At 45.6% G+C, this 21,959-nt stretch overlaps 1 protein-coding gene across 1 annotated transcript in view; it reads right to left on the bottom strand.

Moving 5' to 3' along the window:
• The window catches only part of RAP1A (RAP1A, member of RAS oncogene family), a 42,329-nt gene extending 20,788 nt beyond the window's left edge, over positions 1 to 21,541 (bottom strand). Inside the window, exons 1-2 of the mRNA XM_075521768.1 lie at positions 21,451 to 21,541; positions 1,622 to 1,691 (exon numbers count right to left, since the gene is read on the bottom strand). The gene's annotated coding sequence lies outside the window, so the exon portion shown is untranslated. The remainder of the gene's footprint in view (positions 1 to 1,621; positions 1,692 to 21,450) is intronic.
• Between the last annotated feature and the right edge of the window lie 418 nt (positions 21,542 to 21,959).

Here is a 21,959-nt window from a genome sequence, read left to right on the forward strand (position 1 = left end):
AAGAATATGATCACTAAGGAGTGTGAAAAATCACTTTTAGTGTTGTCATAAATGTTGTGAAACTGGTCTCATTAGTTCTGAATGCCGTGGTGCAAAAATAAAGCAAAAGCTGAGCAGGTCTCCTTGCTCGTGCTCCCCTTCCCCACACACCCCCAGCAGGACAGCCGTGGGGCACAGAGCACATTTCACACTGACCCACCCACCACTGCCCCCAGCACCAGGCTCCCTCCTCCCCGCCGTATCAGACTCTCCAACCTACCCAGCACCTGTACAGCCACTTTAAATACAGAGTAATAAATCAGTAGGGTTCAGATTTCATCTATAATAATGAACAAACTTTGCTTCTACACTGCGAAACACCTGACACCTCGGGATTAATCTCTTCTTTTCTTTATTATTTAACAGGAGCATCTCTTTTCTGCTGCTACTGTCACCAACGCTGCCTGAGAAGCGACAGAAATGCATGCTCAGCTATTCACAGCATCAGCCCCCAACTGCCCAGCTCCTTCCTGAAGGAAGAGTGAAGGGCCCTACCCTGTGAACAGATGGAGAGGGGAAGAAAAGATGCAGGATATTTGTTTTAATATACAAAAATGCAAGCCAGTGCAGGCAGGATGGCAGAAGGATCTCTGAGAAGGACCAGCAGATAGATGCAAACGCAGATGAAGCTGTAACCTGACCCGTGGCTCCAAGTGCCCGCTCACCTGCATCTTTATTCAGCCAAGCACTCACGCTCTCTCTTAACTGCACAAATCATCTTTCACCCTGTTGCAACCAAGTGGCTGAATCGGGTACAAAGCAGCAAAACTTGCAGGGTATTTCCCAACCAGCGGAAGAAGCCAAGGCAGAGGCTGCGGGCAGGGTGGTGTGGGGAGAACGGCCGAGGCCCTTCAGGAGATAAACCTGACACAAAAATTAGCTGCTCCTGTTACAAAAGTTTTACCAGCTCATCAAGAAGTTTGTAATTTGGGTGGTGGGGAGAGAGAAGCCTAAACAAAGAAGATAAGCGAACACAGCACTGAAAGAGAGTGGGTGCAAGAACTTCACGATAACCTGAAATGTGTCATGCACCCCGTGAAATGCAAATGCCCGAGTACAAATTTATACATCCGAGGAAGGCGGTTTGTATTCATTAGTTTCTCCTTCCTTCTCCAAACACTGATGGAGCTACGAGCAACAGGAGGTGCAGATATGCTGCTCAGTGTGAGGAAGACAGCGGTAAGAGCACGTGGTCTGACGGTTTCGCATAACTTTATGAAACATTGGCCATAACTGATGACACAATCCCTGTTAAGTAAGACGATAACAAAAGACCAAAAAAAAAAACCCAAACCAAAAACAACACAATCAAAGCAGACACATTCTTGACTCAGCCTTAAAAACTGTGGACTGTAATCATAGATTTGTATTTTGGACAACAGCAGAGGACATCAGGAAAGACAGAATGCAGAACTTCAGGGTTTCTTTTCCCCACTACAGGAAACAAGGTTCAGGCAACTTTTTATTTTAAACAAACAGTGTATTTTATACACTTACCAATTCTCAAATTTCCCCAACTGCCAATGTTTTCACAGTTAGCAGTTTAATTTGAAATATATTGAGAACATTAAAAAACTCATACCTTGGCATAAAAGATCTCTCATCAGTGTTAGCAGCCCTACTGAAGGTTTTTCCAGGCTCCCTACAAGGGACAAAAAAAAAAAAAAAAAAAAAGAATTTATCATTTTTCAAATGATAATGTATGTAAGCATCAAACAGTTTCAAACCAAAACACGCCTGTTACAAAATTTGCTCTTTACTTTATCAACAGAGCTCTACGCAATTTCTGAATACTTGAATCAAATTACCCTAAAGACAAGAACTCCAGCACAATTTAACCTTGCCGCTGGGACAGTGAAAGACTGGGGGGGCTCAGGTGGAAACCAGTGGCAAAACACAGTTTGTATTTGATCACATCATTAAAAAAACGCTTTACAAACTGGACTTGCAGTTAAGGTAAACCATAGGAAGAAGACACAAAATTGAAATTTCTTAGTTTAAAAAGTAAAAAAAAAAAATCAAGCTCACAACCATAAAGTTCACATTTCTGTTTAATACAGGACGGCATTGCTTTTGGAAGCGAGAAGTAAAACTTATCCCTGTGCTATGCAGCCTCTGGGGCAGCATCAGCTCAGCCATCCAACCTTTCACGTCCAGTGACGAAGCTTCGGTCTGAAAACAGAGTAACCTCGGCGGAGGAGCCGCAGCACACCCACCGCCCTGCTCGGGGCGGGCTGGGCCAGACGCAGCCGGGCTACAGAGCCAAAACGCTCCTGTGCCTCCGGCCCCGGCCCGGCGGCCGAAGAGCGGCGAGAGGGCAGGACTGCGCTCCCGCTCCGCGGGCCTCACCTCCCACGGGCTCCGGCAAGGGCTGCTCACCCTGCCGCCTCCTGGGCTTCAGGTTTCATTTAGGTTACTTGAGGTTTTGGGGGTTCCTCCCCCCCCCCCCCTTTTTTTTTTAATGACAATTTCAAGTTCCCGATTTTTGTCTACCAGATTTGACAGCAATAAAATACAGTCTGCAGACATGGTAGGAAAAGATTGGCATCACAGGGAGAAGTACTTCTCTCTTCTTATGCACTGTTTTCAAATTGTTATCTAAATAGCTTGTCTGTTGTTCCCTTTACATCAATTTTTACTGGATTTATGTGAAGTTGCCTCTTCTGTCCACAATCCCCTGTACCTGTTAGTTGATGACTGCATTTGCAAAAAGCTCACATGCATTTCCAAAGTCTCACTTTTTCCCTTTCCTCTGGCAACACCTTCTACCTCAATACCATGGATTTCACCCCCAAATACATGCTGACGGCTATCCTCTCTCGATTTCTGACCATTTATTGTTCAGCTAACCCAGGGGTGGGAATTTTAAAGAACAGTTCAATGACCAACTCCTATTGAAAGTCAACAGCATCTGGGCTCCCACATCCCTTCTTCCAACTTACTTGAAACTCCTTCACACCTGCAGCACGCTGTGCCTGCACCGGCGTGGGAAAGCATTACCCCAGAAACCTGGGGAAATGTGTTTCTGAAGAACAAGCTGCAAATAACAGATCAGCCAAGATATTTAAAAACTGAGTCAGCACTAAATGAGTCAGAAGGCCACGGCTGGAGGGAGAGGCGAGAGGGAGGCATCTGCTCCTCTGCAGCTCCCACTTGCTGCAGCGAAGCCGCTCGGGCAGGCGCTGGCGTTACACGGCAGCTGAAGCAGGGCTGGAAATGCCACCTTCCACTGCGCTCTGAGCGCACGTCCAACAGGTAGGTTTAAACAGGCACAGAGACTTTTTAACAGATTAACAGACTCCATCCATTCTGCCAAACTGGATTAATCAAACCCTCACCCGAACACCGGCTGCTACGGATCTCCAAGCGCTCAGGAGCTTCCTGCTCTCTCCAGGCTCTTTACTCCTCTCCCCCAGTTTGCTTTTCCCACAACAAAAAGACAACTTTCTCCTGCAGGAGAGATGGACACTGCTAAGTCAAATCACCACGTTCCTGTTGGACTTTTTCTCCCTAATATAGTCTACACAAAATTTCACTTACAAAAGACAAACTGAGGTCAGCCTAACCCTGCTTGAGGTTGCATCAAGTTTGCAATACATTTTAAGAGATGAAAACGTAGTACTTTCTGCTATCAAGAACGCAGGAGAAAGCTGGCTACATTTAAAGCTACCCAGTGACCCTGAGTGGTCACAAAGGGGAGAGAAACCATCACTTCACCACTCTCAATTGGCATTGCCACGGTATAATCCAATGACTGTTGCATCACCTACAAAGTAAAATTATTTGACGGAATCCATTAGGTTTCTTTCTTTCTTGTAAGAAACATAACGTGCCCTGTAAGAAACATACTGTGCAACCGCGTGGTACCTCTGCAGGGAGGCTGCACCACACGCCAGTGCCAGGCGCAGTAACGCCGCGCACAGGAAACAGAAACATCAGGCACTGATGCTATCAAGGTCCCTCCGAAACGAATCTGGCATCCTCTCCCATACCTCTCCAGCCCGCGCACGAGCCCCACCGTGCCTCTCTCCCCGCTTCCCCTCCAGCCACCTGGGTGGCCCCCACACCGCAGTAGGACAGAGGGGGACAGGCCGTCCTCCCAGCCCTGCCAGCACAGACCTCATGCGTGTGACACTACTTGAAGAGCATCTACAAGCCGTGAAAAAGGAAAAGGGCAGAGGGGAGAGTACGGAGGTGCATCCAGACAGAGGATGTGGCATCTCGCCAGTGCTCAACAGCAGGGCAAGTCCCAGTGCCACCATCCCCCTGCCCCAGTAACCCTGCTGGCTCCTCGTCCACCTGTTTTAAAAGATTGTAATACTTGCGGTATCACAATCCTTTGTTCAGTAAGAGTGAACTCCAGCAGCAGTGATGCTTCAGACAGTAATTATACCCGTGGCTACACCCTGCTGCTATGACAGGCAGAGAGTCCTCTGCCTACAGCCTTTTATAGGTTCAGCACCAGCTACACCAAAGTCTCTGTTCACTACTAAAAGCCGACGGCTCTGTGTTTCTCTCTGTTTTTGGAGTAGCAGATCAACATCCATAGATAAGTCTGCCAAGCAAGTGCTGTATTGCAGGAAGCCTTGTATTTTGCTTTTCCCTGCCAACCCCGGTCCTGGCTCCCCCAACCCTGCCCGGGGCGGAAACCAGCGCCTGCCGACTCCAGAGCCTGCAGCCTGGGAAGCGCAGACTTATCCTGACATCGATGGGCAGCCCCCGTCTTTCACTAAGAGCCCAGGCAGCAGGGTCCCCTCCTGCCCGCAGGCTTTGACCGCGTAAGCGAAGAGGCCGAAGATGAGGTGGTATTTCCCGATCCATGGGCAGGGCAAGGCAGGACACACGCTCGCCCTGTGCTGCCAGTGCTCTGGGGGCACAGCAAGAGAAGCTCTTGGAAAGCATCCCTGGTCCTTCAAGCCCCAGATGAGACTGTCTGGCTTGACGTGGCTACCTGCTCTTCCCAAGAGCATTTCTGAAAGCTTCTGAGGGATAAAAGAAGCAATTGTTCCCCTTTTAACACTAGAGTCATAGGAAGTTTAAATGAAAAACTAGTAATTTGTTTTTGCAAAGTTTTGGGTTTTGGGGGTTTTTTTGTTTTTTTTTTAGCAGCTCTGCATCCAACACTCCAGAGCCATGGGCATGTGCCACCTTGGAACCACAGAAATCAAAGTGTTGCAGAAACAGATAAAGAAGTTGTCATAATCCTTGTCAAATATTTTTCCAAATGTAATAGCAAGTGAGTCTACAGCAAAGCAGAGTTCACTCAGGCAGCTCTTGCTGCAAGCATTTGCTTGGATCCAATTTATACACACCTCAAAACAGGGATTTTTAGTGAAAGTGCTGACACAGTCTCAGCCATAGGACTGAAGACAGATGACAACTCAGCAATGCAGACCACATTTTCACTCAAGAAGCACAACGCACAGCCCTAGTTTAAAAAAGGGTGAGAGAAAAGGAACAGAAAAAAGCGAGGCACCAAACAAGCACACACCAAACCACAAGCACCAGTTCCTAGAGACAACGTGAAATGGCCTCTCAAGGCGCAGCTTCTACAGCCACGTGCACTGATAACCTGACACGTGTTTTGCTCTCTTGCTGTTCCCCGGAAAGATGCACCGTGGTGTCCCTGGGACAGAGGGGCAGGGAGCAAACACCACTCACCCAGCTTTAGGGAAGAAAAAAAGAGAATAACCGAATAACCTCCTTCTGAGCGCTGGCTTGCTCATCACCCACACCTCCCTTTTTCTAGTGGTCTGATTTTCACATGCGGAAATCAAAATATTCAACATTTCCAAGGGGAAGTGTGCTGTCAGCATTTTACAGATTTGGGAGAGAAACACGCAGATGGCTGCGTGAACTCCAGCACCTGCCGTCCCAGGCTGGCTGCACTGCCCCAGCAGCCATCGCATTCCCATTTCCCCGAAAGAGGGGCAGATTCTTGGGACGTTACAGCCACATCTCTTGGTTATTTTTACCCTGGCAGTTAAATACTGAATCAAGGCTACTATAAACAAACCTGTTTAATTTTGAACTTGTAAATGTTCTTCATGCCAGTTTAAGTTACTATAAACTAGGCCATGAAAAGGGGTGGATTTTTTTTTTAAAGTGTCTACTAAACATTGCTCAATACTCCACCAAAATCCCTTCATTACTCATAGCCGTGTTTGCAAAACAAACTCAAATCCAGCACTTCTGCAAAGGAAAGATTTACGACGATCAAAATCACACTAAAACTGACAGATCCCCTCCACAAGAAAAAACCCCAAACAAATAGAAAGAATGATACAGCAGCGAAGGCTGGAAACACAAGACCCGGGCTCTACCCTTGGCTTCACCGAGGACCGGCCCTTGCCAAGCCGTAGGCTGCAAACTGCCAGCGGCACCGCACCGGTTTGGCCGCCCAGCCCCGGCACTGCCGAACGACAGCTCCACTCACCATCTGCTCCCTAATTAGTTATTTGTTATAGCCATGTTCTGAGATATTAAATTACTCAATGAAGTCGAAAGCACATTAAATACTTCCCTAATATTAATCAAAGCTGTCAACAATCACGCAATTGTTACATGCGACCTACGGAAACATGGCGGGAAGAGGGATGGCGGATCACAAATGAAAGGGTGTTTGTCTGCAAATCGCACAATTAATTAACAGACACCTCCCCTAAAAAGCAGCAAGACTAACACTGCCATAGACTTACCCTCTTAATTCGCACAGAATTTACTTAAATAATAAAAATCACTAAAAATCACTGCCATGGACTCACTTGCCAAGTCCCTTCCCCAAGGCAGTCAATCTCCCTGTCTTCAGGGTACACAGAAAACCTCCTCCACCTTGCCTGAGGCCATCAACATCAGAAAAATGGGGGGGGGGGGGGGGGGGGGGAGAAAAAAAAGACAAGACTAAGCAGAAAGCAGGACCTCAATGTGACTACTTTAAAGTACAATTTGACAAGCCTCCATTCACATGATTTTCACAGTCTGCCTCCATTTTATTACTCATTATCGCTGCATTATCTGACACCCAAGTAAATGTATTTTATATGTCAACATTATATAATAGCATACATCTTTTATACATTATCGCAGGAATCTCATCCTCAATTTTACAATTTTAACAGTAAAAACATTACCATCTCCACTGACTGCCATCAGCATCAAATCAGATACAAATCAAGGCAACAAGCGTATAGCTAACTGTCTGCATTATCGTGTTGTAGGATGAGTCACTGCCCAACCGCGGAGCGTTACTGGTTCTGCAGTATACATCCTGTCCCCCTAGGTTTATAAGCTTCTGTTCTCCTAAATTCAACGCAGGCCAAAACCTGAGTTATTTCTTGTAAAAACAAGGAAAACATTTTGGTTCCAGGCAGGAATTTACATTGCCTAATCAACCTATTTTATACTTCAGTAACTTCACCATTATAAAACAGGTAGTTTGGACATTCAGAAACACGTACTCCTCAGGGGAAGCCTAAGCACACCAAAGAACTGAAGCAACTCAGAAGTGAGTTCCAATTCTCTACAATAAGACTTCGGAATTAAATCTAATCCTGAACCACTACTGTGCTGAAAAGTTATAGTTACTTTAGTAAAGTAACTTTAATAAAGTAACTATAAATAACTTTAATAAATAATAAACTATATAAATAAACTAAATATATAAATAAACTATATAAATAAATCATATAAATACTATATAAATACTATATATAATAATACTATATAAATACTATAATACAATACTATATAAATAAACTATAAATAACTTTTATAACTTTAATAAAGTAACTATAAAATGAATTCACTGTGATTACTGAGAAGTGTAACAATATCTCAATAGTAACATTCTAATATTTCTAAAAGAGAACTTTCACCAATAATTCATAAATTTACAAACAAGAAGGCAGCAACATTTTAATAATATACACCTTGTCCAAGTGAGGCAATCACAATTCAGTAACTTAAATCTAAATAAATTCTTTTTTTTGTTTTTGCAGTACCAGGTAAAAACAAAAAATCAGTGAGAAGCACATGCAAAAAAATAAGCTGGTGACAAGCCAAATAAGCAAACAGATATTTGAGAACACAAGAGAAAACCGACATTGTTCTGAGATGTTATTTGAAGTGTTCAACCGGAAAAGACAAGAGACCAGCCTTCAAATCTTGCACATATCCATTCTCAAGAACTCAGGTCCCGACCGTGTGCTCCTCTGAACCACAATCAAAGCGCCAGTTTCTGCATAATTTCACATCTTCCGTGGTGCATTGTGAAGGTTACTGGTGCAGGGCCAAAGCCATAAAAGCCTGGGCTAAGAGCAAAGTCCTCTAGCAACAGAGCTGTCCCTTCTGACTTCAGTGTTGTGCTGAACTGGAGCTTTGAGCAAATTAACTACAGCACCCACAAACAAGTCAGAGAACAAACTTCTCTGAAAATAGCAATAGTTCTGGAATTTGAAAAAGTGATTTCATGCACAAACATACTGGACTGATCTTCCTCAGGCTGTAATCTTTTCTGCAACCAGCTTCATGCTGAGCTTGCAATTTTAAATATCATCATGTTAACTTCTATGGAAGTGACTGCCTACTTATTCATTTCCAATGGCTTTGCTATAGAAGCACTCCAGGCAAGGAACAAGTACTCTGGGCAGCTAAAGCTTGCCATGCTGAAACGGCTAATTTATTTTTTGTCCTATTGGTCTGCATTTGCAGAAAGTTGCTAGGGACATGTGCCAGACAGACAAAGACAGGGGAAAGGAAGCCAGAAGCAAAACTCAAAGACCAACACACACTGCATCCCCAAATTAGAACAAAACGCTACGTCACTCGCTGCAATTGGCAGCCTCCCCTCCGAATGGACTGCAGCACTGCTGCACATTTAATACTAACGAGCACCGATCTGCAAACGGGAGGAAAGACATCCACCTAAGCTGTGCAGGTTTGGGAGAAAATAGACTTTTCCTCAATTATATATATACAAAACAGTTTAATAGGAAGTATTGTGTAGCCACTTTGTGGAAACAGCATGGCGATGAACCACACAGCTAACGCCTGCGTAGCGACAGGCGGCGGAACCGAGGTCCTCCCAAGCGACACCACGGTCGCACTCAGCCGTTTCTCCTCTTCTCATCTAGAGCTACTTGAGTATCTTCGGCAGAGGGGTCTCCACAATTCACAGGAGTTCTCAACAGCTTTTTCAGAAGAAGAAAAGAAAAATATTTCCTTTCCCCCTTCCTCATCAGCAAAACATGTAAAAGTTAAAGGGCATAAACATTAGACATAGAAGCCGACCATGGGACTTCCTCCATCTGTTGTCTACCACATCCACAACTTGCCACTGATTTTTAAGGCCTATAAATTTTTTTCTCCATTTTCTTTAGTGGAAAAAATGTTCTGACCTTTTTTAAACGCAGATTAAATTCCAGACAGACTCTAGGAGGCTCAATCATAGCAAAACACCAACTACATTATACTTGGTAAGAATAATTTGTTGTGCTGATAGTAGCTTGGCAACATTCTTAACTATGTTCTTCCTGGTTTATATAATTAGAGTAAATAAGTGACATGAGGTAGGTAGATTGTCACTGCCATTTTAGCTTGCACTTTAATTGTTTTATTTCTGCAGTAATAGTGACCAGACACCGGTCACAAAGCCCAGGCACTGGTCACTGCCGGGGGCTGGAATCCAGTTTGTCCTTATGTGGTCTCCAGCATTGAACCTTGGGTGGAGAAACCAATACCGCTTCCTCCCGATTCAGGTTTCTTTGAAACTTCTTGAAAAACCTGTAGAGGTTTAAACTGCTCTTCAGATGTATTTCTACCCACCAGTGATAAATTCTAAGAATAACATTAAGCCTCTAACAACGCGTCATCTGGTAGCATGGACCACTGCCCAGCTTTTCAGGAGACTGGGCTAACTTACAAATTCCAGAAAATATTAAGATTCTTTAAATCTTCCCAGCAAAGCTGCAATAATCAATTTGTGCGTATACACTGGATTTGACCATGCAGACCAATCTAAAGGTCAGGTTTGCATATACAGTCTAGAGATTTTCACTGCCTTAAAAAAACACCTTAGCGTTTCGTGTGCGTCAGCCACAAGCAACCAAAACACCTACCGTTCCCACGCAACTGCGGCTAATTAAACGCCTGTTTTAACAATGATTTTTTGAATGAAAAGCCCCACTTACCATATGGCCACTTAATACTACATTGTTTATCAGTTTAAATAAAACCCCTACAGCAATGAGTAGCCATGTAACGAGTACCTAAATACAGTTAACGATACCGTAAAGTAGACCTGTACCTCTTGAAACGTTTCCATGGCAAATTTTAAGGCTTAATAGGAACCTGAATAGCAGTAAGTTAATGTACAGAATTGACTTTAAACAGAGAAAAAGTAACAGTTTCATTACTTATTATAATGAAATGAAGTTATTTAATATGGTACTTAATCCTTCAGTATTTAGCTCAGTCCCTTAATGCTGCTTCCTGAAACCTGGGGGCAGAGGGCGGTGGAAACTGAATTTTATTTTACAACAAAAATGAAATTTTCTTCTACGTGAAGATTTTAACCGAAGGAATATTCAAAAATGTTATTAACGCTTCAGTGCTGGAGCCCGAAGGGCATCACAGCGAGAACTTTCAGGCCAGGAGGGTTGAGAATCAAACCGCTGGCAGATCTGACCTCTGCACTGGGGGTTCTCTGAAGTTTTTAAATCCTCCTGAATCTGCCGGGCTTAAAAGGGCAAAACTACCTTGACAATTCATCCTGGAATTTCCTTTATGGAAAATACAAGGTGACACTAACCCCTAAAGGAAATGGCTCTGATAGTTTAAATCAGTTTAAATGAGCCATTTCAGTATTTATAGGTCAAGCTTGATTACAACCAAAATAGAATATTATACAGCTGTCTTTAAACAACAACAACAAAAAAACCCCCACGGGCAGTCAGACTCCTGCTCCCAGAAGAAGAGACACTATGTTTAACTCACAAGGAAGGGAGGACACGTCCTACAGCAGCTAACAAGATGAGTACCACTGGCATCAGCCGGCTCTTCCCCTCCACCTCATGAACAGCATTCAAACAGGAACAAGAAGAGTCATCTTCCATGTGTCTTTGAAATGATAAGACGTAAGGCAATAGGAAAAAAATCTCACCCATATTAGTATGCAAATTTGTTCAACATATGGCCTGGAGACAGTCAGTTCTGCACTCTGAGCAAGACTTTAGAACATACCACAGTTAATCTGAATGTTAATTGCCGTTATCTGCAATTTTGGTGCTCTCCATTTTGGTTAGGACACCCTTCCACCGAAGTTAAAACTTCCATTCAACTGTTTTTTCTAGAGTAACTCTACAAATACAACATCAGCCGTACAAATGCATGGGCACTACCACCACTGGTTTTAAAATAGATTTAGGAACTTTCTTAAACTTCTGCCCATCCAGAAGTATTTAATATGAACTTGGCATGAAAAGGACAATAAAAGAAGTTTCAGCCTCTCAGCTCTGTGGACATGACTTAGTTTTTCTGACACCTGCTAATGGCATGCTCAGCTACCCTACCGCCCCGCTCAAGCTTGCTTTAGTGCTAAATTGACTTGTACTTGGCATTGCGTTTATGATGAGGGTTTAGAGCAAACAGGTCATCTAACTGACAAAGGCTACAAAGTACTGAAATTACAGAACAAAGGAAAAGACCCACTTTTCTCAATGGTGTGATTCCGAGAAAGTGCCATGGAGCATTATAACATCTGTTTGATCACTTTAAATGAGATTCCTGAAAAAGCTTTATTGTAAATTTGAGTGCAGTCTAGTGATCAATATGCCAATATAGTGTATTCGTGAAACAAGACAAAGCCATAGTAATATTGCAATCCCTATGACTTTATAAGTGATCTGATGAGTTAAAAGCTCTAAATGCATAAATATTTCATGAGAAAGGCTGTCTGGAACCGTTTCAGTCTGTATCTTTAATCTTAATGTTATTTTCAAGCACAATTAGTGTTATAATCCAAAGCAGAAAGCAACAATTGGCTAAATTTATTTTATCTTCACCTGTATTTATTTCATAAATCCATCAAGATTTCTGTTCTTGGTTACCCAGCACAGTACTAACACGGCAAATCTCAGGGTAAAGCAAGACGTGCTGGAATGGGACTACTTTCACAAAAAGGAGAATTGCACCAGAAATAACCTTACCCAGTGAACTATGATTTACTTTAAACTATCACGTGGTAGGTGGCATATAAAAAGATATTATTCTGCATGTCAGCTGTCTGTAATGAAAGTCTTCCTCTTCTCAGCAGCCCCTCCCTACAACTTCAAGTTTATTTGCATTAGAGAAAAGAATATTACATAAAAGCAGCATAAAAAGCACTGCAACCAATACATCCAGCCGAACTGCTCCTCCCACATACTTGGTGCTTTCCAGAGTAAGGGTCTGTTTCCAACTAAGGTGTTAAAAATGTGAGAGATGCCCGATTCCATACAGATTATTCACTTGGACAAAAACTAATAGCAGTCTTACTTCCAGAAGCATGGAGCGCTCACAACTACAGCCACAGCCAGCTAGAGCCATAGATGCTCAGATCTTTTAAAGAGCAGATTTCATAGCTATGAGTTCACATGCAATACCCTAATTTAAATATGACAAATTCAAATTTTTTCAGTATTAGAACACTCCAGAACACAACATCATTGGATCTAACAAATATTTCAACAAAACCCCCAAACATTCCAGCCAGCCTTGAAATTGCAGTTCTAGCCACTCACAAGTGAAATGCAACTGTCTGTTTTTCTGTAATGCTCCAGCAAGCAGCAGTTATGCAATGCAACCGATTGACAAACACACTGGGGGCTACTAGTTGCAGTGCATTTCCAAAAAGCAATCTTCTCCAGTAACTTTTGACAGGGCGACAACTTCCTATTCCAGAAATGCTCGTCCTAGTCCTTACGTGAGTGTATGAAGCACCAGGGCTACATGTATTTTTGACTGCCTCATTTAAGCGATTAATAAAGATCTGTTTCAGCCATAACACAGGCACTGCTTTGGACATATCCAGACCTCTTGTTTCAGTGTCCCAGATGAATTTAAATACTTTCCGTCTTATCAGTATTCAAAATAAATAACAAACCATAATGACCCAGGCCACCTGCTCAACAGGACTGTTATTGCCTAGCTCCCCATATTTTCAGTCAAAGCAAAAAGAGTGAGAAAGCCAAGCCAACCCACCTGCAGCCGTGAGCTATAAGCAGCCCTGGAGCTTCCTTTTTTTGCTGTTTGTCCTATGTTACCTGCTTCTTCCCCGTTATAAAAGCCCTGTGGAGGGTCAGACTTCCCCCCAAATAAAGTATTTTGTTCCTCAAAAGAAAACAAACAGCAGTTTTCAAAACATACTACCGTCTGCTTTTGTCAGCATCTGGATTTCTCAATCAAAAAAATTAAATATGCGCTTTCACCTAGGTTCACGTCAAGCCACTACAGCTGCACTGAGGAAGTGCCTGTTCAGGTATAGCAGGTATTTCCCAACACCCAGCACCCAATACCTGCTGGGCCACTCGCAGCACGGAGCAGTAACACACATCAAAACACCGTCTTCATGTGGCCACATTCAGATTCACGCAGAGCTACCCTACCTGCTCCAGCCAGCTGACACGGTGAGAAAAGAGCTCTTTGTTATGCCCTGTGGACTACTATCACAGCAGAAACAGAAACAACACAGTTTTAAATCTCATCTTTAACTAGAGGTTCTGGCTACTACAATGTTGTGAGTGCAATCTGCAAATATAGAAGTTATAAAACCCAAAACGATTGGTGATCAAAATTAGGGAAGGTTTCTAGTGTCCCATTTCTTCCCACACACACCTCAAAGGATCTTCCCACAGCAGATGAATGCAATTTAAGTTTAAACACACCATTTCTGATTAGCAACGTAACACTCGGTGCCTTCTTGAACACCAGCCACCTCCCACAGCCTCTTCATTTTAATATCGTTAAATGGCTACTTTAGACAGCCTTAATTATTGCGGTATTTGCAAGGGGAGAAGTGATCTCTCAGTAACCAGCTCCTGTCCCATTCAGAGCTTTGGAGATCAAAACTTGTTTCATACCAAACCTGGAAGTGAAATGGCATCAGTAGGTCTAGCACCAGAACAAAGTGCTTCAGCCTAAATACCAGGTACCAACAGCTGAGCAGGTACGTGCTGGGTCCTGACGTGCTCTGCTGTCACTAGGGTCTATACAGCTTCCCCCTGCACTCCCCTTTCTTCAGAAGGGAGCTCAGAAAACAGGCATTAATTAACAAAATTATCACTATCACAGGAAAGAACAGGAAGCTTCTAATGAGCCAGTTAGCTCTGAATGGTTTTAGTCAGCCAGCAGACATGTAAAACCAACTCACAGATGATGTCTTAACAGTCACCAACACAACAAGCAAAGTCAACTGAAAAAGAAGCAGTGAAGACCCTAAATTTGTTGCAACAGAAAGGCAGCTCAATATAAACTCCCAGAAACGCAGGCTGTGCCTTGCAAATAACAATCCGTTACCACTGAGGACAGAGGACACATATCCACCTATTTATTCACCATCCAGAATAAGCCACAGGTCATGTTCTTTCCAGATGTAACAGGCAAAGCAGATAGCCACCACGTTACCTCTGCTACAGTCCCAGCACAAGACCGACAGAAGGACACTGCCCTAAGTCAGATGTAGTCAGGAACTGCAGTTTCTCGTTCTCTTCGCAACTCCTTCCCTCTACCAGCAGTGGTACTTGCACAACCACACAATGAGTCAGAGCAAGAAGTGATCTGGTTGAAAACTACGTATGTATTTTTGGGACTAGCTCAGTTTTCAGCTAGCTAAGCTCCCTGAGTTACCTCAACATCTAAGAGCACAAGTGTCAGAGCAAGGGGGACACTGGAGCGTGTGACTGCGTGTCGTGACCATGAAACCACAGCCTGAAGCTCTGGCCACTGGAGCTCTCGCTGCATCTCGCCCACTCTACCAGGTAATACAACCGTGCCACGTAAATGCAATGAAACAGGGGGTAATTCAGATTGCAATGGATCTCCAAAGGTCTCTGCTACAACCCCCTGCTCCAAACGGGGCTAGCTTCAAAGTCAGACCAGGTCACTCAAGACCTTGCCCAGTCAAGTTCTGCGTATCTCCAATGACAGAGATTCCCAAAGGTCCTGGGCAGCCCCTTCCAGTGCTTAACCGCTCCCACAGGAACAGCCTGTGGGAAAGCCTTGCTTTCACTGAAATTTCCCTTGCTGCCACTTGTCATCATGGCCTCTTGTCCCTTCAGCATGCAGCGCTGCCTCTCCCGTGCCATTGCAGGCTCCAGGAGATAGGCAGGGTCAGTCACTTGGTGACACATCTATGGATGCTGAGGTAAAACCAAACTCACACCATGAGGTTTCAGAACCTACCTTGCTCATCCACAAACAGCTTTTGTCAAACATTCTCAATTTCCTTTGCTTCTAACACTACAAGGTGAACTGAACTTACCAGGCATCAAACATCTACTTTATACATCATATCACATACGGTTTGAAAAAATCTTTTTTTTTGCACATGAAAGACACTACCTACAGAAACCTAAGGTACCTGCTCTGCCCTCTCAGGCCTGCCACCCGCAGCAAATCCACTCTGACCTTGGAGGATGCTTTTTCACGGCCTGCTCTAACACCTGAGCAAAAGCAAATGGACTCAAAGCACACTCAGCTGGAGCCTCAGAGCTTACATTAAAGCCATTTGATCTTGTAGTTGCTTTCAATCCTGGTGATACCCCGTGAAATACAACTAAAACATTTTTTATATACTATAACCAGGTTTCTCCTAAAAATCTTACATTATTGGAACAAATGCTGTGTTGAATGCCAGGTCCACTAGCTAAACGGCAACCTTATAAAGCATATAATTTGCATTTTTAAAAAACTCAAAGGTATGGCTAGGAAAACCAGCATTTACTCTAAAATCTCGTCTATTTTATAAATCAAAAGAAACCATGCATTCTGGAGAGCTTGTTTACATATAAATCAAGAAATCTTAAGGAGAAAGTTGGACTAGGTGATCCTCGTAGATCCCTTCCAACTGAAATAGTCGATTCTATTCTGAAAGGAAAAAACCAGATGCATCCAAGGAATCTGTATTACTTATGATATAGGATTGTTGTCCAGAGAATCAGTCAGGAGGAACATCTGGCCAAACTTCACCCTGTCTACGTAACATCACACTATGGAGTTCAAACCCTTAATTTGTTTTCTGGTCCCCAAGTGATCCAGCCCTAAAGATGGTAACTGCCTACAGGGGCAGCTCCGTCCCCCGACAGCTGGGACCTCCCTGGAAGCCCACAGGCAGGGACACAAACGCAGGCAGTCCAACAACAGACTGGGGATGCTTCGGAGCAGAACCGGTCATCGAGCTCAGACCAGGGCATGACAACCTCACATCAAGTCACTTAGAACACAGATTTGTCTCAAACACAAATCTAAACTACATTTGGGTTGGACTATCAAAGAATATTCAAATAAGTTATCATTCCTGCAATAACTTTCCTAGTGGGAAAGAAAGGGAAGAAAGCTAAAAGCAACACCGAAATACAGAATTAACGTCATATGGCTAGATACTATTTTTTCAACACGTAATTTGCAAGTATATATGCAGGCTAATCAAAGGTTATTTCTATTTCAACATATTTATATAAAAAGTGTACCCACAGATACTTTACATTATGTAATTTTTTTTAATATCCTTCTTACTCAGAAGCTATTAATGAAAGTATATCTTCTTCACACTTATTTTAATCCTTTCTCTGCTAGTATATTATTTCAACAGTTCTTCATTTAACCAACATGGAATTTTTTTTTCATTCTAATATTAGTTGGAGACACAGAACTGGATCAGTTAGACTCCTACTCGGTTCTTGCTTCCAAGTGTGTCTGAATGCTCAACAATAAAAATTCAACAATGAGAAAGTGAAGGAGTTAAATCTATGACTTGCCTAAGAGCTCTAATCTTATTGTACAACTGTGAGAATGAATAACCTACTACTACTTCTAACTGTACGGCTTAAAAAAAAAAAAAAAAGTCAAGCATTCTGGGAAATGTTTTACCCATAAAAATTGTGCCTCTCTTCTTGGGCTGACTAATGCAATCTATCACTTGTATATGAAGGATTGAAATAAATTCATCTTCACAACTTTATGCTCTATTTAACCATTTCCATTAACTGGAATATGCTGAACTTGATTATATGTGCAACACTAGCAGTGGAAAGCATCTTGTATTTTCACTCTGCTGAATAACAGCCATGAGCTAGTAGAGCTGTAGTCTCATTCCAACCTGTACTTCATGAACAAAAACCCGGATCCTCCTTTATCCTCTCTGTACTTGTGATGCTCAGATGTAATCCAGGGAGAAACCTGTTTGAGAGGTGAACTTTTCAGGACATTAATTTATACCTAGAGAGCAGTCTAGGAACCCAAATAATCTCAGATCCTGGCTGCCACCAGACTTCAGTACTGCAGCAAATAAAACACCTCACACAAGTTTTAGCATCTGAACAAGACAGACTGCATCAAACAAGATAGCTCAGCAAGACGAACTTTTCTTTCCAACTTTCTAACATCCTTACTTATCCTGGCCATTAGGTGTCATGTTTCCAGGATCAGAAGCTTTTGCAAAGTGCGAACACAAACGCCTAAGTAAAAATTTGACCCTGGGATTTATGAGCACCCTTTTAAGTAGATGCTTTCATTCAAATTCTGTTTAATTTCCTATTACCTATTAAATAAAAGAGTAAAAGCAAATCAATAACTACTGCAGAGCTCAGCATAAAATGAATTCAGGCTGTACTCTAACCACCATCCCCACTATCTCCTCTTAAAAAAAAAACAAAAACCCCAAACAAACAAAAAAACCCAACACAAACCAAAACCCACCTCAAATCAAGGCCAAAAAAAAAAAAACCCAAACACAACCCCAGGACTTGACCAAGTTTTAAAAGTTAGGTCTCCCTTGAATCTACTTCTGCAGAATTAAACACACAAAGCTACCAGAAGTGCTTGATGTTTAACATCAATCTGGCTCATCAGAAATGAAAAGAAAGCAATAACATAGGAAGTCTCCCATATTACCCTAAAAAAAGGGGGTTTGATCAGGATCCACAGCCAGCCCCAGCTGACCGAGCCCAGCAGCACTCTGCTGAACTGATTTCAGCACGGTTGAAAGTAACGCCGGACCAAGGGGAATTCTGAATTTCAAACAGCGGCAAGTAAAAAACATTTCAAATATAAAGATTTGAACTTTATGTACACTCAAAAGATTCACTTCCTTTTCTCTAGTATGTGGATACAGATAACATGTTCCTGTTCTCAGAATATTAGGATTCCTCTTGAAGACGTTTTTTTTGTAAGTCTCTGTAGAGTTGCACAGAAGCAATCTGTGAGTACAAGTTCAAAGCGCCATGGAGTACGCTGCGCACGCGCATGGTACAAGAAAAAACACTGCAATATATAGTACAAACAAATGATTAGAGTTGTTTATGCCTAAGACTATGATTCAATATACAATTACAACTTTTATGTTAGAGTACGTCCACGTTACACTACTGCTATCTAGTTACATTTCATTTTTTTCAGAACCATCCTCAGACTGGATGAACAGCCACGAAACGTATCACAAATAGTCTATGTATATTTGCAGCTTATGGTTTCAAATATAAACCATTTTGATAAACGGCGTAAACATTAGTCTCCAAATAAAAGCATTAACCTGTCACTGGAATTATACTGTGCTAGTAATTCGGTCCATTTGGCACGCAGTCCTCTCAAAATCTTCAGCAAAGCTACTTACCCTAAAAACAGCCACACCAGAGCCAAGACACATGATGACAGACACCGCTCTTAGCTTCCTGTCAGTCTTCGGAATTACAGCTCTGGGGTCTGCCAGCACCGCTTGGGCCTACTAAATGCCATCAAGGCTTCTTTTGCACCGTGCACGGGTCCCTCCATCAGCCCAACCGCACCCTTCTGGACATACTCTCCTACGTTTACAAAGGCCCTAGGAAATATCTGCTTTTACGAAGTATAACTCACTTTTCTGTGGATGATCTTAGCCTGACAGCACACAAACACTCCTCTCCTCCTGGTGCACAGAAAATACCGCGCATGAAAACAGATTATTTTTAGAAGCAGTGTGTGTGAGCACAGCACTTCCTGTGGACTCCACCTTGAAGAACGACATATGTACTCTCATTCTCATTTCCAAAACCAGGATTTCACAACTTCTGCCACCCGGCACAACAGAGAGAAGGAAGGGACAAGCTGCTGAGAACTGCAAGTGACAGTTTCCCGGTTTCTAACTTGGCATTAAAAACTTCTGTTGGAATACGTTGTCAGTCTTCAGGGAATCACATCAATAAATCAATGGCAGTTTTTTTGCCACAATGATGAACAGAACATTACATGTTTTTATTTATTACACCAATCTTTTCCATAGCAACAGGATGTGAACATGGCATTCCCAGCGTAATGAAGTCCCTATAGCAACGTGATAATGATGTCAGAATTAATCAGACAGCATTTCATACTTGGGACATGGTGAACTACACTGCTTCTATAAATTAAAAAAGTCGCAGATATCACAAAGGCAAGGGAGCTCCACCTAAAACTTCCCTTTAAGTTGCCTCATTTGGGATAACTTCTCATTAAAGGCACAGACCTTTGGCTGCTAACGCACTACTTTGTTTCTCCCTAGCTTCATCCGTTTACTGCCTAAAAGTCTCACGAATTCCCCCATTAAAACCCGATCAGAATCCGAGGGATCTGCTAGCACCAGCCAGAGTTAATGACATACTGTTTCAGTAAGAAAAAGCAACAAAAAAAAAATGACAACAGTGAAGCATTTCACGGCAGACAGCCACTCTCAACTAACCAGCCGGTTCCTCAGTTTAACTCTTCAAATAATCTGGTGTCTCTTTTTACGTGGAGCAATACTACTACTACTCGGACAGAATTATGAAAGCAACAGAAATTATAGAGTCCTGATATAATACTCTGAAGGCAGACAGGCGTTTTCAAGTCAAACAACTATTTTAAGAAATATTATCTCCCTTGTTAAGCTACTGAAAGGAAAAAAAAACCAGAGTTTTCATAGTTTGCCTTTCCTGTTTGCAGCTCTTTCCAAGTTGTGCGCAAAGCAAAACCCACGAGCCAGTTCCAGTTCTGCGTCGGTCGGTATCAACTCGGCGTGTCCAAACCCCAACCCTCCCCCTGAGAAAGCTGCGCAGAAATCCCTGCACCAAAACCACCCGTATCGTAAGCAAAGACACTAATTAACGAAAAGTATCTAAACACAAAAGTTTCCCTACCCAGAGAACAGTTTAAACTGTCTCTTTAAAGCGACTGAAGGAAGCGCAAGGAACCATTTCAGAGCCGAAGTGGTCGGAGACAACCGGGCCCCGGGCCCGGAGGGCGCGGGCTGACCAGCGCCTTGCTCCGCACGGCTCACCGGGGGCTTCCACACCGCGCCGTGCCCTGGGCCCGGCTCCTCCCGCCTGCCCACACCTCCTGCCGCCCGCCGGGGCAGAGCAGCGGGGCGGCGGGCGAAGGCTGGCGCTGGCCCCGGCCATGGCCCCGGCCCCGGCCCCGCCGCCCCCGCTCTGCCCCTCACATCTCGGGGACAGGCAGGCGGCGCGCGCTCCCCTCGAGCCCGGGACGCCCGGCGCGCACCTGACTACACGGAACACCGGGACGATTGCGGTCACTTCCCGAGGCACGGCGGCACCCTCCGCCGCGCCGAGGGCCAACCGCCCCCGCCTCGGCCCCGGCAGCCTCCCGGCGCCTGGCCGCCTTCTCTAGCCCGGAGCCCGGCCGCCCTCGCTGCCCGGGCCGGGAGCCGCCGGCCCCGGCACAGCCGCGCAAGATGGATGTCCAGCCTGCGCCCGGCGCCCGCCGGGGACGGGGCAGCCCCACCGCCGCGGGACGGGCGGCCCGGCAGCGGGGAGCCCCGCGCCGCCCCGGCCGGGGCCCAGCGCGGGCACCCGCCTCCCGCGGGCAGCCCTCCCGCCCCGCCGCGGCCAGGGCCGGGGAGAAGCCGCCTCCCCCTCGCTGCCGGCTGGGCTTCGCCGCGCCCCCGGGGAGGGAGCGCTCAGCCCGTCCGCGCTGACACCGCCTCGCTCCCCGGACCCCCGCCGCCGCCGGACCCCCGCCGCCCCCGGGCCGCCCCCCTGACCCGCTCGCTCCCTCCCCGGCGCCGGGACGCGGCCCCGCGGCCTCGCCGCGGCCAGGCCCCAGCGGGGGCACCCGGAGCCCGCCCGCCACCACCGCCGCCGCCGCCCGCGGGGCCCCGCCGCGCCCGCACCCGCTCCCTTCCCCCGCGGCCGGCGCCGCTGCCCCGCTCACCCGCCGCCTTCCGGGCCTCCCGCCGCCGCTCGGCTCGGGGCTCGGCTGCTGTGCGCGGCGGCGGCGCCGCGTCCGCTCCGCCCTCACCGGCCGCGGCCTGGGGAGGAGCCAGCGGGGCGGGCCGGGCCGGGCCGGGCGGGGGCGCGGAGCCGGAGCGGCGGGAGGGGACGTGACCGGGGAGGCCCGCGAAAAGTTCCGGGCGGCGGCGGTGTCCGCGGGCCCGGGCAGGTGCCGGGGCCGCCGCCCCAGGGACCCCTCCCCGCTGGGCCCCCGGCCTGCCCCGGCCGGAGGTCACCCGCGAGGGGACTCCCGCGTCCGCCGCAGGGGCCGCGGCGGCAGCTGGGCCTGCGCCTCCCGCCGCGCCTCCGTCAGCCGCCGCCCGGGCGGCTTCAGGGACCCCGGGGACCCTCCCGGCCTGCCCGGGGCACCGGCTCCTCACCGCCATCGGCGAGAGCAGCAAAGGCTGCGGGGGGCAGGTGGACACGGGCCAAGCAGCGGCAGCGGGTGAC

The sequence above is a fragment of the Mycteria americana genome, chromosome 20, assembly GCF_035582795.1.
Source record: "Mycteria americana isolate JAX WOST 10 ecotype Jacksonville Zoo and Gardens chromosome 20, USCA_MyAme_1.0, whole genome shotgun sequence".
NCBI classification, from domain to species: domain Eukaryota; kingdom Metazoa; phylum Chordata; class Aves; order Ciconiiformes; family Ciconiidae; genus Mycteria; species Mycteria americana.